Genomic DNA, 15,181 nt, shown 5'->3' on the forward strand with positions numbered 1-15,181 from the left:
AAAAGAACACTATACACTATTGGTGGAAATGTAAATTAGGACACCCATTATGTAAAACATATGGAGGTTCCTCAAAAAATCAAAAACAGAACTGTTATATGATCTAACAAGTCCTCTTCTGGTTACACAGCCAAAGAAAACAAAACCAATATGACCAAAAGATACCTGTACTCTCATGTTCATTGTAACATTGCTACGGCTTGCAGATTGTCTCCCCCAAAACTTACGTTAAAGTTTGATCCCCAGGCCAGGCATAGTGGTTCATGCCTATAATCCCAGCACTTTGGGAGGCCAAGGGGGGCAGATCACTTAAGGTCAGAAGTTTGAGACCAGCATGGCCAACATGGTGAAACCCTGTCTCTACTAAAAATACAAAAATTAGCTGGCCATGGTGGCATGTCACCTGTAATCCCAGCTACTCAGGAGGCTGAGGCAGAAGAATTACTTGAACCCAAGAGGCAGAGGCTGCAGTGAGCCGAGATGGTGCCACTGCACTACAGCCTGGCGACAGGGTGAGAATCTGTCTCAAAAATAAAATAAAATAAAATAAAAATTGATCCCCAGTGTGGTGGTATTGGTAGGTGAGGCCTAATGGAAGGTGTTTGGGTCATGAGGGCTCCTCCCATGTGGGTGGCTTGGTGCCATTCTCACAATAGTGAGTTCTCACTCTGGCAAGACTAGATTAGCTCCTGTAGCAATGGATTACTTCCCACAAAAGTGGATTGCTATAAAGTCCCTGGATTTTCTCTCTTTGCATATGTCCACTTCCCTTTATTTTTCTCCTTGTGTTATGACACTGCATAAAAATTCTCACCAGAAGCCAGGGTGATGACCTTGAACTTCTCAGCCTACAGAACTATAAGCTAAATAAATCTTTTTCTTTATAAAATGCTCGATATCAGGAATTCTGTTATAGCAACAGAACTAGGACTAGGACAGGCATTATTCATAATAGGCAAGATATAGGAACAACCCTCAACAGATGAATGGATAAAGAAATTATAGTAAATAAAATGTGTGTGTGTGTATATATACACATATATACACACATATATACACGTATATATACACACACATATATATACATGCATATATATATATATACACACACACACACACACATATAATGGAATATTATTCAACCATAAAAAAGAAGGAAATCCTGCCATTTTTGAGAACAGGGATTAATTTAGAGGGCATTATGCTAAGTGAAAAAGCCAGGCATAAAAAGACAAATATTGCATGATCTCGCCCATATGTGGAATTTTAAAAAGCCAAACTCAGAAAAAGAGAATAGAATGATGATTGCCAGGGGCTAGGGGTGAAGAAAATGGGGAGATTTTGGTTAAAGGGAACAAAGTTTCAGTTATGCAGGATTAATAAGTCCTGAAGATCTAATGTACACCATGATAACTAGAGTTAATAATAACTTACTATATACTTTGAATTTGATAAAAGAGTATGTATCTTAAGTGTTTTCTTCATGAAAAGAAATAGTAACTACGTGAGGTAACAGATAAGTTAATTAACTTGATTCTGGTAATCATTATACAATATATATCAAAATATAACAAGGTATACCATACATACATATAATTTTTGTAAAAAATAATTATATTATAGAATTTAATTTAAAAAAATGTGTGGAAACCTCTAAAGAGACAGAGGGAGAGACAAGGAAAGTATTCAAAAAATAATGGCTAAATTTTTTCAAAATTGGATGAAAAATAAATACAGATCAAAGAAGTTCAATGAACCCAAGCACAAGAAGCATGAAAAAGGCAACACAACCACTACCATATTTGTGTCAGCCTTGGGATATTAACATTTTCAAAATGATAATATAATAATTTTCAAAAACTGGTTATATATATGAAACTCTTTCAATGGTATAACTCATCGTAATGAGTTCCTGGATATCTTCATTTTTCTTACAACATTTAAAATTTTTCCCCTATAAATACAGCAGGAATTGACTAGTCTCTTTCCCTGCATCATTTATGTCTTGGTGTCCACATTTATAAGCATGTTCCTATCTGGTGAAGGTTTTTAAAGAACCAAAGGACTAAGGTTACTTGATAAGTCAGAGGAAGGTGAATCATCTGAGTTAAGTATGACTTTCAATGTCAGCAGAATTTCACTTTCTCTTGACTTTCTAACAATAGAAAGGTTGAAACTTTTAAGACCCTGCTATTTTTTTGAGATAGAGTCTCACTCTTATCACCCAAGCTGGAGTACAGTGGCACGATCTTGGCTCACTGCACCCTCCACCTCCCGGGTTCAAACGATTCTCTTGCCCCAGCCTCCCAAGTAGCTGGGATTACAGGCATGTGCCACCAAGCTTGGCTAATTTTTGTATTTTTAGTAGAGACAGGGTTTCACCATGTTGGCCAGGCTGGTCCCAAGTGATTCGCCCACCTTGGCCTCCCAAATGCTTGGATTACAGGCGTGAGCCACCGCACCTGGCCTAAGACCGTGTTATTTCAAGTATTGCAGATTCTCAGATCATATGTCCACTTCCCTTTATTTTTCTCCCTGTGTTATGACACAGCACAAAAGTTCTCTCCAGAAGCCAGGGTGATGACCTTGAACTTCCCAGCCTACAGAACTATAAGCTAAATAAACCTTTTTCTTTAAAAAATGCTCGATATCAGGAATTCTGTTATAGCAACAGAACTAGGACTAGGACAGGCATTATTCATAATAGGCAAGGAACAACCCTCAACAGATGAATGGATAAAGAAATTATAGTAAATAAAGTGTGTGTGTGTGTGTGCATGTATACACACCTATAATAGAATATATGAATCTAAATAAATGAAAAAATAATATGTGGACAAAGATTAAATATTTTTAAATAAAATCAATATAATCAAATTAAATAACTGGTTTCCAATGACTGGTACTAAAGATGCTGAGCTGCATTAGCTCAGTCACTATCCAGTCTCAAAAGTTAGAGAGCCACATGACTACCAGGATATTACCTACTACTATTAAAAAAGTAAATCTAAGTATCTAAACACAGATCAGGCCAGAAAAGAAATAAAGAAAGTATATTACCTTTTCTTTCCCAATACTTTTCCAGCTTCTTGGTGCTCCTCAATTGCTTTTATTCCTCTTGGACTTAAGGGCCACCTTTCTTGTTCTTCTTCTGAAGAACAGTATAACCAGAAAAATAACTGGCCATAGTCACCTTTATTCTTCAGAAGTAAATAGCCTAACCTCAGCAGTTTTCTCCCATCAAAAATTAAGCATTGAATAAAAAACCTTCACAGTCCCTTTCAGTTCCAGCATCCTGTGATCTTTTCCTATTTATTAATAGCTACTTCCTTATTTAGTACCATTCTCACAAACTCCTTGAGTTTTACAGCTCACGTCCAGAGAAGATTCCTTTGTTGATCCAGCTCTAGTAGAGCACTGTTAAAACAACAATGGCCTATTTGGAAATTTTAACGAGAAGAATGAACTATAGTTAGGATTCTGGGAGATTTTTATCTCTTCTTTAGCTTCTTTTTTATATATCCCTGCTCTCCACTCTTTCCCATTCCCTTTCCATGTCCTAGACAAGTTCTGTTATTTCCTATTTCCTGTAGTTCCAGATTATCCTTCATTGGCCCCCTCAGCTCAACATTCTTTTAAAAAAACAAAGTCCACTCTTTCCTCCTCCAGCCAGTCAGTCTTTTCATCTACTGCCTTATCTATCTTTTTTCAAACTTCTCAAATAGACTTCTGGGGGAAAAAAAATTAAAACTCAGTACTTACTCTCAGAAGGTATAAACTAATCTATATACTCAAGACACTTTCTTCTTCCGAATCTCCATTTAAAAAAATGCTTTTTTTCCCTCTCTCACATAGAACGGACAGGTGGAATTGATGGTCTCCACTAGTTCTTTCCAACCCCACTCCTATTAAAGCTAACTTTGCTTATCTAAATGAGAGACAGGATCTCTGCCTCTTTTCCTTACTGGGGCTTCACTCATTAATATTACCAACCTCTTGCACACTCACAGGCCTTCTCTTATTTACTCCTTTTATCAACACAAATATCTTCATCTTCTAAATGTGGAGTTTGAATGTCAGATAAATTAATCTGCCTAAAGTCACACACCTAAATAATGGAAGAGCTCACATTCAAATACAAAACTAATTCTTAATGTGCTAGACCTGACACAACCTGATGCTTGGAGGGAGGAGTGTGGGAACCTAAAGGTCTTAATATCTTAAAACTACTTTAAAAAAAACTACCTAGCCAGGTGCAGTGGGATATGCCTATGATTCCAGCACTTTGGGATTACAGGATGAGGCAGGAGGATCACTTGAGCCCAAAAGTTCAAGACGAGCATGGGCAAAACAGATCCTGGCTCTAAAAATAAAAAAAAAAAGAAAAGAAAAAAGAAAAATAGCTGGGCATGGTGGTACATGCCTGCAGTCCCTGCTACTCAGGAGGCTGAGGTAAGAAGATCACTTAAGCCCAGGAGTTAAAGGCTACAGTGAGCTATGAGCACACCACTGCACTCCAGCCTAAGCGACAGAGCTAGACCCCGTTACTAAAAATAAAAAAGAATAACTAACTAGATTAAACTAAGGAGAATATTTTTAAACTGGTTACAAATCACATAGTAATCTTTAATCTGTATTTAGTACTTAATCATTAAATTAGAAGTGAAGAGCCATAAGGAAAAGCTATCTACTCCTTTAGGCTACCTACTTTGTTGTATGAGTACATCTAAAGAGAAGTCCTTTGAGGGCAAGATTAGTGAGTCACTCTTGATGTGACATGCTCTATGAGAAGCTACGGATATGAAAATGAAAGAGGCCTCTCATTGTAACTGCCTTTCTAACTAAAATAATGACCCGTCCCTCATATCTCCCTCAATGGAACAATTAAATAAAATCATCACTTTATCTAACCAGCCCCAATATCTCACTGGATAATTAGAAACAGGACAACTTTAACACAGTGAAAAAGACAGCACACATTTTCCAATGCCCCAGGAAAACAAATTATTAATTTGAGATTTTTAAATTTTAGAACATTTTTCAGAATTCTTAGTTGTATATTAATATTATTAAAAACATTGCTTTTACCTGAAATGTAAAATGTGATTTCAAAAGATTTATTCTTTTTCTTTATCTTTTTTTTTTGGAAACAGTCTTGCTCTGTCACCCAGGCTAGAATGCAGTGGCACAATCATGGCTCACAGAGGCCTTCACCTCCCAGACTCAGGTGATTCTCCCACCTCAGCATCCCAAGTAGCTGGAACCACAGGCACACACCGCACACCACCATGCCCAGTTAATTTTCTTTTTGTATTTTTTTTGTAGAGACGGGGTTTCACCATGATGCCCAGGCTGGTCTAGAACTCCTGGGCTCAAGCAATCCATCCACCTTGGCCTCCCAAAGTGCTAATATTACAGGCAGAAGCTAACGCATATGGCCAATTTTCTGAATTCTTAAATGTGATTCTTTGGCAGTGTTGTTTTGTGACCAAAAATAAAATGGTTCCTAGAAATAAACACATCACCTATTTCATAATAAAAAGGAGGAATAATTCAATTTACAGAAATTTTATTCTCATCTACCCCAAAAAAGAGATCAGTTGCATACATTAAATAGCATCTCAGGCTTCTAAAATAATTAACATAAACTCTACAATGCCTATTTTATGCTTAGGAAGCCGACAGAGGTAAACAGTACCAGTTATACTAAGATTAATACATGATATAAAGAAAGAAAACTCTGCATGCAACTTTTGAAAGAGAGAAAACTACACATAAGGGGAAAATATGTATCTTTTAGAAATGCATATTAGTCCTTTCTTGCCCTCTAAATTTGAACTAACAGCTGTGTAGTGAGGTAAATCAGTATTCCATAAACAGGTAGTAATTTAAGTGTTCTGAGTTTATTATACCAAAAGTATTTATTCTACAACACTGGATTAAAGAACAAACCACTACTGGAGCTATAATTATACTAAAACATTGAAAATAAATCAACAAGATGACTCAAGCTTGAAAAATACCTAAATAATAGTTGTTATAAATAGCTTTTCACTGCAGACTACACCTCCAACTACTTGCTCCATTCCTTCTTGCTTTAATTTTTTAAAAATGCAACATAAAAATTCCATGAAGAATGCATAGTTTGTACACTACACAATAACTCAAAATAAATGGTTCTGTGAAACAACAGTTTTTATTGTGAGTTTGCCCATTACATAAGAAGAATGTTTTTGGAGTCTCTGTGTCTTTATGGAATACAGAAATCCAGAAGACAACTCCTTAAATTCTCCTAAAGTTGAAGTTTTCAAAGATTCAATTGCAAGTTCAAAGGAAATTTTAGATACTTCCCACTCATAAGAGTTTCTCTTCATTTTCTTCAAAGCTTCACGGTTTCCCTGGACTAGCAGTTCACAACTCTAGCTGCAAGAAGAAGCAACTGCAAGCTTTTTCCTTTTTTTCTTTTTCTTTTGAGACAGTGTCTTGCTCTGTTGCCCAGGATGCAGTGCAGTGGCACAATCTCTGCTAACTGGAGAGATCCTCCTAACCTCTGCCTCCTGGGCTAAAGTGATCCTCTCACCTCAGCTTCCCAAGTAGCTGGGACTACAGGACCAGGCCACCATGCTCAGCTAATTTTATCTTATTTTTGGTAGAGATGAGATTTTGCCACGTTGCCCAGGCTGATCTTGAACTCCTGCGTTCAAGTGATCTGCCCACCTCAGCCTCCCAGAGGCCTGATATTACAGGAGTGAGCCATCGTGCCCTGCCCAACAACTGCAAGCTTTTTAAAAATACCAATTCTTGGCTCTTATTTAACAGGCTTTGGATGGGGTCTATACATCAGTACTTTAAAGCTCCACAACTAATTCTAATGTATAAGTTGTACCATAATAAAATATTTTTATGCCTGATAACCATGAGATTGTACAAAAATTACAAAATAAAAACCACAGGGCTTATGGACAAATGGGGTTAAAGGCATAATACTCAAGAAACTAATCAGGGACACATTTTTAAAAAACAGAAACCTAATAGAAAAAACTTTGCATAGTTTTACAGATATTAAATGTTAAGAAGCACATGACTACTATATTAACATGGCACTTCATTTTGAAAAGACCTGAAGTTTGCTTGTCAAAGGAGATTTCAGAAAGGTTGCAACTTGTGAATTCTGTAAAGGGAAGAATTATCCAAAATTTGACAGAAAGTTGAAATGCCACATGTGGATGAGTGTGGCTCACAACAAAAAGGTAAACGAAGGTAGCCAGTAAAGGACTGAAGTGTGTGTCTACTATGTATTCCTCTGCAGCATCGTTCAACTAGTTACAGTTTTCTGCATTTACCTAGTGCTTCTTCAGGTTTCAGACATAAACAAATGCAAAATTAGTGTTAAGCTCAAATCGTTCTTAATATGTCAACTGTGTGGGAACAAACTCATGTTTTTTTTAATAGATTAAAGCATGTGTGTATATATCTGTGGTGTGTGTGTGTGTGTGTGTGTGTGTGTGTGGTTAGTTAATTAGTTACGATAGGGTCTTGCTATGTTACCCAGGCTGGTCTTGAATTTGTGGCCTCAAGTGATCCTCTCATTAACCAAGTTTTTAAATGTTGAAATGATTTCAACCAAGATTTCAATGTTTTCAAATCTGGTGGTATAGCAGAAGTAGCTCTATAGCCAGGCTTAAACATTACTACTTTAAAAATATATATAGTTGAAACCCTAGTTGTACCGGCTCAAGTTACATTATATACGTATTATGTGACTACTAAATAATAAGACTGATTCATCAAAAAGCATGTTTCATTACTTCTTATTCCTATATGGTATATGTAACATCACCAATATTTCAATTCACTTCATGTTTAAAAGGTAAGGCAATACTTCCTTTTAAAATACCTTGCATCATTTGAAGATTATATTTATCATTGTACTATTTCAGAAGTTGACTGTATGCAGACAGATATAATTTTACATAAATAAGAAGACACAAAGTAAAATTCATCTTCAGCACAGAAAACAGTTCCTAACAATATGATAGCTGTTAAACATATGAAAGATGTTTAATGTCACTCTTTTTAGAGAAATATAAAATAAAAGCACCCTAGATATAATGTCTTACCTATCAAAATAACAAAAATACAAAAGTCTGAGAACAAACTCTGTTACCCAGATTAAGTAGAAGCTGACATCCTCCTGTGTTTCTGCTGGATATGCAAAATGATACAAGATCCACAGAGGAAATTTATAGAGATTTATATTGGTAATATACAACAAAAATATATGATGCAACAGGTACATTTACATTTTGGCCTGGAAATCTCATTTCCAAAAATTCACCATGAAGACATCCATGTTACAAAAATACATCTATTCAAAGTTATCCATTGCAGCATTATTTGTAATTGTAAATACTGTGAAACCTAAAATTCCACACATAGTAAATTGGTTGAATGTTCAGTTATTTTCTACACTAAAAGAAACCAGGACTCCTAGGAAAAAGGGTTTATTCTAGGAATGTAGAAAGCAACATTCAAGATGAGATTGGAATATCTTATTATGTCAAAAAGTAAACAAGTGCTCAAAGAATGATGAAAAAATAGACACCAGGTAGTAGGGGGAAAAAGACAGTTACCCAGGTCTCCATCTCCTAATATTTCCTCCAATAGGAACACAAACGAACAAAAAAAAGAAAAGAAAAACCACACAAGAAACATGCCCTCAGGATTAAAGACAGAATGTAAAAACTTCAAAATAACTATAAATAACAGAGGCATTCGAACCAGAGTGACTCCATCTTGAGTGATGGCTAGGAAAAATGAGGCTGCGACTTGCTGAGCTGCATTCCCAGAAAGTTAGGTATTGCTAGCCTCTAGATGTTTATGGTTAAGGGAACAGATTAATAATGTTTACTAAACAGATCCAGACTTAGGAGTGCCCTGATACCCCGATGATATCTTGAGAACAGAAGCATTCCTAATTTTGCTTTAAAGATATAACATCAATTCTTGCAAAATATAGTAATTAAGTAATCCTTTATCACAAACCCTTGTAGCAGAGCACATCTCCCCATGATCTTTTTTTATCGTGTATATAAACAAGTATTGTACCTAGGGTGAACACATTTCTCCTCTTACTTTCAGAAATGCCCTACTCTGTCTATGGAGTAGCTGTACTTTTACCACTTTACTTTCTTAATAAACCTGCTTTCGCTTTGCACTGTGGACCTGTCCTGAATTATTTCTTGCGTGAGATCCAATAACCCTCCCTTGGGGTCTGAACTGGGGACCCCTTTCCTGAATATATTGCATATATTCAGAAAACCAGAGGAAAGAATAAATATATGAAGTCAAGAAATACAAGGTATAAAAGTGATTCAAATCCAACAACTAGAGATATTTATGACTTGTTCATTTTTAACATGGAAATGACCCAACTACTTGATTTCTGTTTATTCTCTCCAATTGTTCCACCCTAAAGTATGGGTGTGGAGCGAAAGGAAGAATTGGGTTTTGGCAGGTACAAGAAGATGAAGGAATGGTACACAGGCGTAATTTAAATTTAAATACTGGCAAGAAAGGAAGTATTGTTGCCAGAAAAGGAGGAGTGAGGGAAGAAGAGACACTGCTGAAAATAAGTGGTCAGGGAAAGAATCAAAGTTAACCTCATTAATAGGGTTACTAAAGGAAGTTGGAAATAAAAGTATCTGAGCTGAAAAAAACAGTGGATAAAATTAACAGATTAGACATTGAATAAAAGTAAGATGAGTGAAGTAGAAGACAATAATAAAAACTAACCACAATGAAACAAGAGAAGAAAAAAAATACAGCATAGTAAACTGTAGGACAATTTTAAACAGCCAAATCCATATGTAATCAGGGTCCTCAAAGAAGATAAAAGGAAGACGGAGAACTAAAAAACAATTTTTAAAAATAATGCCTGAAAATTTTCCAAAGTTGATGAACACTGGAGTAGCCCACGGGTTTTAAAAGGTCAATAAGCCCCTAGCACAATTAATGTAGGGAAAACTACATAAAGGCACATAACGAATTGCCTAACATCAGTAACAGAGGGAAAACCTTAAGTGCAGCCAGAGGAAAAAAAAATTAGGCACAAATTTTTCATCAGAAACAACTCAAGTTAGATGATAATACAGCAACATCTTTAAAATATGTAAAGAAATTGCCAAACAGGAATTTTATACATGTAAAAACTGCTTTCAAAAACAAAGGACAACATAAAGATATTTTTACACTTTCAAACCTAAAAAAAAAAATTTTTTTAATAGACTTGCACTATAAAAAATGTGAAAGGAAGTTCTTCAAGCAGAAAGAAAATGATACAAGCTAGAAACCTGAATCTACATAAAGAAATGAAGAGTACCATACACTGTAACTCAATGAGCAAATATAAAGACTTATGTACTTATTATTTAAATTATTCAAAAGATAATCAGCAAAAATAATAATGTATTGTGGGATTTGTAACTCACATATAATTAAAAGTTGTAACAATAATAACACAAGGGAACAGGTGGGAGAAACTAAAGTATACTCTTGCAAGAATATTATTATAGATGAGGTTCTACATTTCACTAAAATATATACTTACAGTAAGTTATAGATGTATACTACAGACCTTAATGCAACCACTAAAATAACACAATGAACATTTATAGGTAATAATTCAATAAAGGAGATAAAAAAGACACATTTTAAAAATGCTCAATCCAAAAGAAAGAGGGGAAAGGAAAATAAGAACATAAAAAGAGCAGACAGGATAAGGAGAAAACAAATGGTAAGATGATAAATTTACACCTAATCATGTCAATAATCACATTACATGAAAGAGTACAAACACACAAACTAAACAGCAGAGATTGTCACATTAGGAAACAAAGCAAGACTCTACTATATGTTACTTACAAAAACCCACTTCAGATATACCAAATACATGATGAAAAAAGGCATACCACGCTAACATTAGCCAAATGAAACCCAGAGTGGTTATATTAGTATCAGACAGATTAGATTTCATAACAAAGAATATTACCAGAGTTAAGGTAATTTCTCAATGATAAAGGGCCTAATTAATAAGGAGAACATAAAAATCCCCAACATTTCCCACCCAATAAACAAGTTAATTTATTTGTCAAGAAGATATAACAATTCTAAACATTTATGCATCTAATAATAGAGATTCAAATATAAGAAAAATGGTTTAATAAATTGCAAGGAGAAACAGGCAAGTTCACAGTTACAGTGGGAGTTTTCAGCATCCCTCTCTCAACTGATGGGACAGGTAGACAAAAATGAGTAAAGAAAATGTGATGTTTAATTTTATGCGTCAGCTTGACTGGCTCAAGGGAACTGCAGGTAGCTAGTGAAACACATCTGTGTGTGTCTTTGAGGGTGTTTCCAGAAGAGACTAGCATTTGAATCAGACAATTGACTAAAGAAGACCCACCAGAAGATTGGATGACAAGCATCATCTAATCTATTGACAGCCTAATAGAACAAAAAGGAGGAGGAAGGGCAAATTCACTCTCTCTCTTCTGGAATAGATATTCATCTCCTCCTGCCCTCAAGTATCAGAACTCAAGGTTTTTGGGCCTTCTTACTCTGGGATTTACACAGGAGGCATCTCTGGTTTTTGGGCCTTTAGATTCAGACTGAATTACAGCGCTGTCTTTCCTGTTTGTCCAGCTTGCAGACAAGATATCGTGTGTCTTCAAGACTTCCATGATGAATCATATATATATATATAAATCTCCTATTGGTTCTGTTTCTCTGGAAAACCCTGACTAACACAGAAATAGAAGACTTAAGCACCACTATCAACCATCTTCACTTTGCTGTCATCTACAGAACACTCTAACCAATAACAGCAGAATATATACTTCTTAGCGACTGCACATGCAATATTTACCAAGACAAACAATTTTCTGGGCCATGAAACAGGTATTCATAAATTTTTAAACATTCAACTGATACAGAATAGGTTCTTGAAAAACAATGAAATTAAATGTAAAATCAGTAACAAAAAGATCCATGGCAATATATATATATATATTTATATTTATATATTTGAAAATTAAGTAACAGACTTTGAAAGAACACACGGATCAAAAAAAAATCAAAAGGGAAATTTAAATGTATTCTGAACTGAAAATAAAATTAATATAAGCCTATAAAAATTTCTGGAATGCAGCTAAAATAATACTCAGGGAAAATTTAGAATAGTATAAGCTTGTATTACAAAAGAAGAAAGGTCTTAAATCAATGATCTCAGCTTTCATCTTAATAAACTAGGGAGAAAAAAGAGCAAATAAAACCCAAATTAAGTGGGAGAAATACCAATATTTTTAAAACAGAAATCAATGCAATAGAAAACACATAGAAAAAAATCAAGGATATCAACAGACAGTTCTCAGATAATATCAGTAAAACTGATAAACCTCTAGTGAGACTGATCAGGAAAAAAAGAGAGAAAATACAAATAGTATCAGAAATGAGAGCTATAACATCCCTACAGATTCCCCACATATAGGATAATAAGGCAAAACAACCATAGCCTGCTAATACATTTGATGACTTAAACAAAAACAGACAAATCCTTTAAAAGGTATACTCCACTAAGGTTTACTCAAGAAGATAAAAAGCCTGAATAGCCCTACGTTGACTTTAAAAATTAACAGATAAAAACCTTCTTAGAAAAATTACTCTAGGCCCAGATGGCTTCACTGATGAATTCTACTGATCTTACTAAGTAAGAGATAACACCAATTCTACACAAAATTCTCCAGAAAGTTAAAAGCAAATACTTCACAGCTCACTCTATGAGACAAATACTACTCTAATACCAAAACCAGAACACATTACAAGAAAAGGAAGCTGCAGACCAGTATCTCTTAGGAACACTGATGCAAAAATTATCAAAAAAAAAATGTAGCAAATTATTAGTAAATCAAATATAAGAAAATTGTAATACATAAAGACTAAGTGAAGTTTATCCCAGGAAACCATAATTCTTCCAACATTTGAAAAATTAATAAATGCAATTCCACATACTCAATTGAAAAAAGAAAAACAATCATCTCAGCAAAGACAAACCACTTGAAAAAAATCCAATGTCTACTCATTAAAAAAAACTCTTAGCTAAATAAGAATAGAAAGGAATTTCTACAAGCTTATAAAGGTATTAAAAACCCATAGCTACCATTATACAAAATCACGAAAAACTAAATGCATTTCTCATAAAATTAGGAACAAGAGAGGGATATCTGCTGTCAGTATTTCTATTCTACTTTGTGTTGTAAGTTCAAGCCTATTTTGAAAAAAGGCAAGAATGAAAGGTATCCAGATTACAAAAAAAGAAGCAAAACTGTCTTTGTTTACAGACAACATGATTATCTATGTAGACAATAGAACAAAATCTATAAAAAGCTACAAATAGATGTTTTCCTCAAAGTTTAGGATACAAGGTTAACATATAATAGCAATGGATAATTCAAAACTGAAATTTAGAAAAAATATCATTTACAAGAGCATCAAAAATATTAAGTGCCTATACATAAATCTGAAAGACCTATATACTGAAAACTATAAAACACTGTTCAAAAAAACTTAAAGACTTTTTATGCTTCCAAGATGGTGGATTAGAGACTTTTAGTATGTCTCAGTCACTTGGAAATAGCAAAACAGTACATAAAAATCAACTCTGTGAGTTTTAATTCAAGAAGGAAAATGAAAATCCACTGGAATCATGAAGGAGACCCCAGATCCCATGGAGACGAAGGCAGGCAAACAGTCCTGTGACAACATTCAGTTGATAAAATGAGTGAAGCCCCAGTACGTAAAAGAGGCAGAGAGCCTCTCTCTGTGACTCACCTTTCCACTGGTGATCTGAGCAACCCAAGACAAGGGAGAACACTGTTTCTCCCAAGCTCTGGGGCTAACTTGGAGAGAGGGTTGGAGATGCTGAGAGGGAAAGACACCAGGAAAAGGTGTAGGCATTGTCCGAGAAGGAGGACTAAGAGCAGGATGCCATTTTAATGCAGATGCATACAATGACAGTTATTCTTTGGTGATCCAGCAGCATGACCAAACAGGAATTTTACTCTTGGGCCAGAGACTGGAGTGCTTGCTTTGGAGCAGGGTAGCAGCCGCCAGAGCCAGAATTATGGAAAGCACCTCAGCAATAGGTACTGAAACTATGCTCTCCCCATCACAAGCCTGGGGCAGGAAGAAAGCTGTTATAAGCTGCAGTTTCTCCCAAACTGTTAAGACTTGCAAGCAGGTCCTGCTTAGTTACATGGAAGCAGTCTGAGTGCCATTACTGAGTGTCCCAGTCAGCTCCCCTGAGACTGTAGCACAGCAGGGCCTTCTCCAACTCAACCCCAAGCAGACCTCTAGGCATTCGAAGCACCCACTTGCCTGGACCAGCATCCTAAGCCACCCCAACTTTCCTGAGCATAGAACATGGTGCAGCAGGGCCTTCTCCAATCCATGCCCCACCATATCTCCAGGCATTCAGAGCACCCACTTGCCTGGTTCCACAGCCTGAGCTGGCCCACCTTTCCTGGGCATACAACATGGTATTTTGGGGCCCAGTCCACTCCATACCCAGGCAGATCTCTAGGCATCTGGAACATCCACTCACTTGGATCAGCAGTGTGACCTGCCCCACCCTTCCCATTCAGAGATCTTGGTGCAGGGAGGCCCTCTCCACTTCACACCTAGGCAGATCTCCAGGCATTCAGAGCACCCACTTGCCTGGTTCAGCAGCCTAGGATGCCCTACCCGTCCTGGACATAGATCGTGGGGCAGAAGGGCCCTCTCCATTCCATGGCCAGGCAGATCTCCAGGCACCTGGAGCACCTGCTCACCTGGAAAAGCAGCCTGACCCACCCACCCTTCCTGTGCACAGATCATGGGGCAACAGGGCCCTCTCTGCTCCTTACCAGGGCAGGTCTCCAGGCAAAGAACCTGCAAGCCCGGATTGGAAGCATGAGCCACTCTACCCTTTCTGTGCAAAGATATACGTAAAGGAGGGCCCTCTCTTCTTCACCCCCAGGCAGATCTCCAGACAGCTGAAACACCTGCTCACCTAGGTCAGCAACCTGAGTATCCAACCCTTCCTATGAAGAGACCGTGTTGCAGCTAGGCCCTCTCTGCTCGACAC

The 15,181-nt window shown here is 36.4% G+C and overlaps 1 protein-coding gene across 4 annotated transcripts in view; it reads right to left on the reverse strand.

Annotated features, from left to right (window-relative positions):
* FER (FER tyrosine kinase) overlaps positions 1-15,181 on the reverse strand; it is a 451,703-nt gene that overhangs the window by 359,559 nt on the left and 76,963 nt on the right. The gene's annotated exons all lie outside the window — the stretch shown is intronic.

This window comes from Trachypithecus francoisi, unplaced genomic scaffold (assembly GCF_009764315.1).
Source record: "Trachypithecus francoisi isolate TF-2019V2 unplaced genomic scaffold, Tfra_2.0 Lachesis_group2, whole genome shotgun sequence".
NCBI lineage: Eukaryota > Metazoa > Chordata > Mammalia > Primates > Cercopithecidae > Trachypithecus > Trachypithecus francoisi.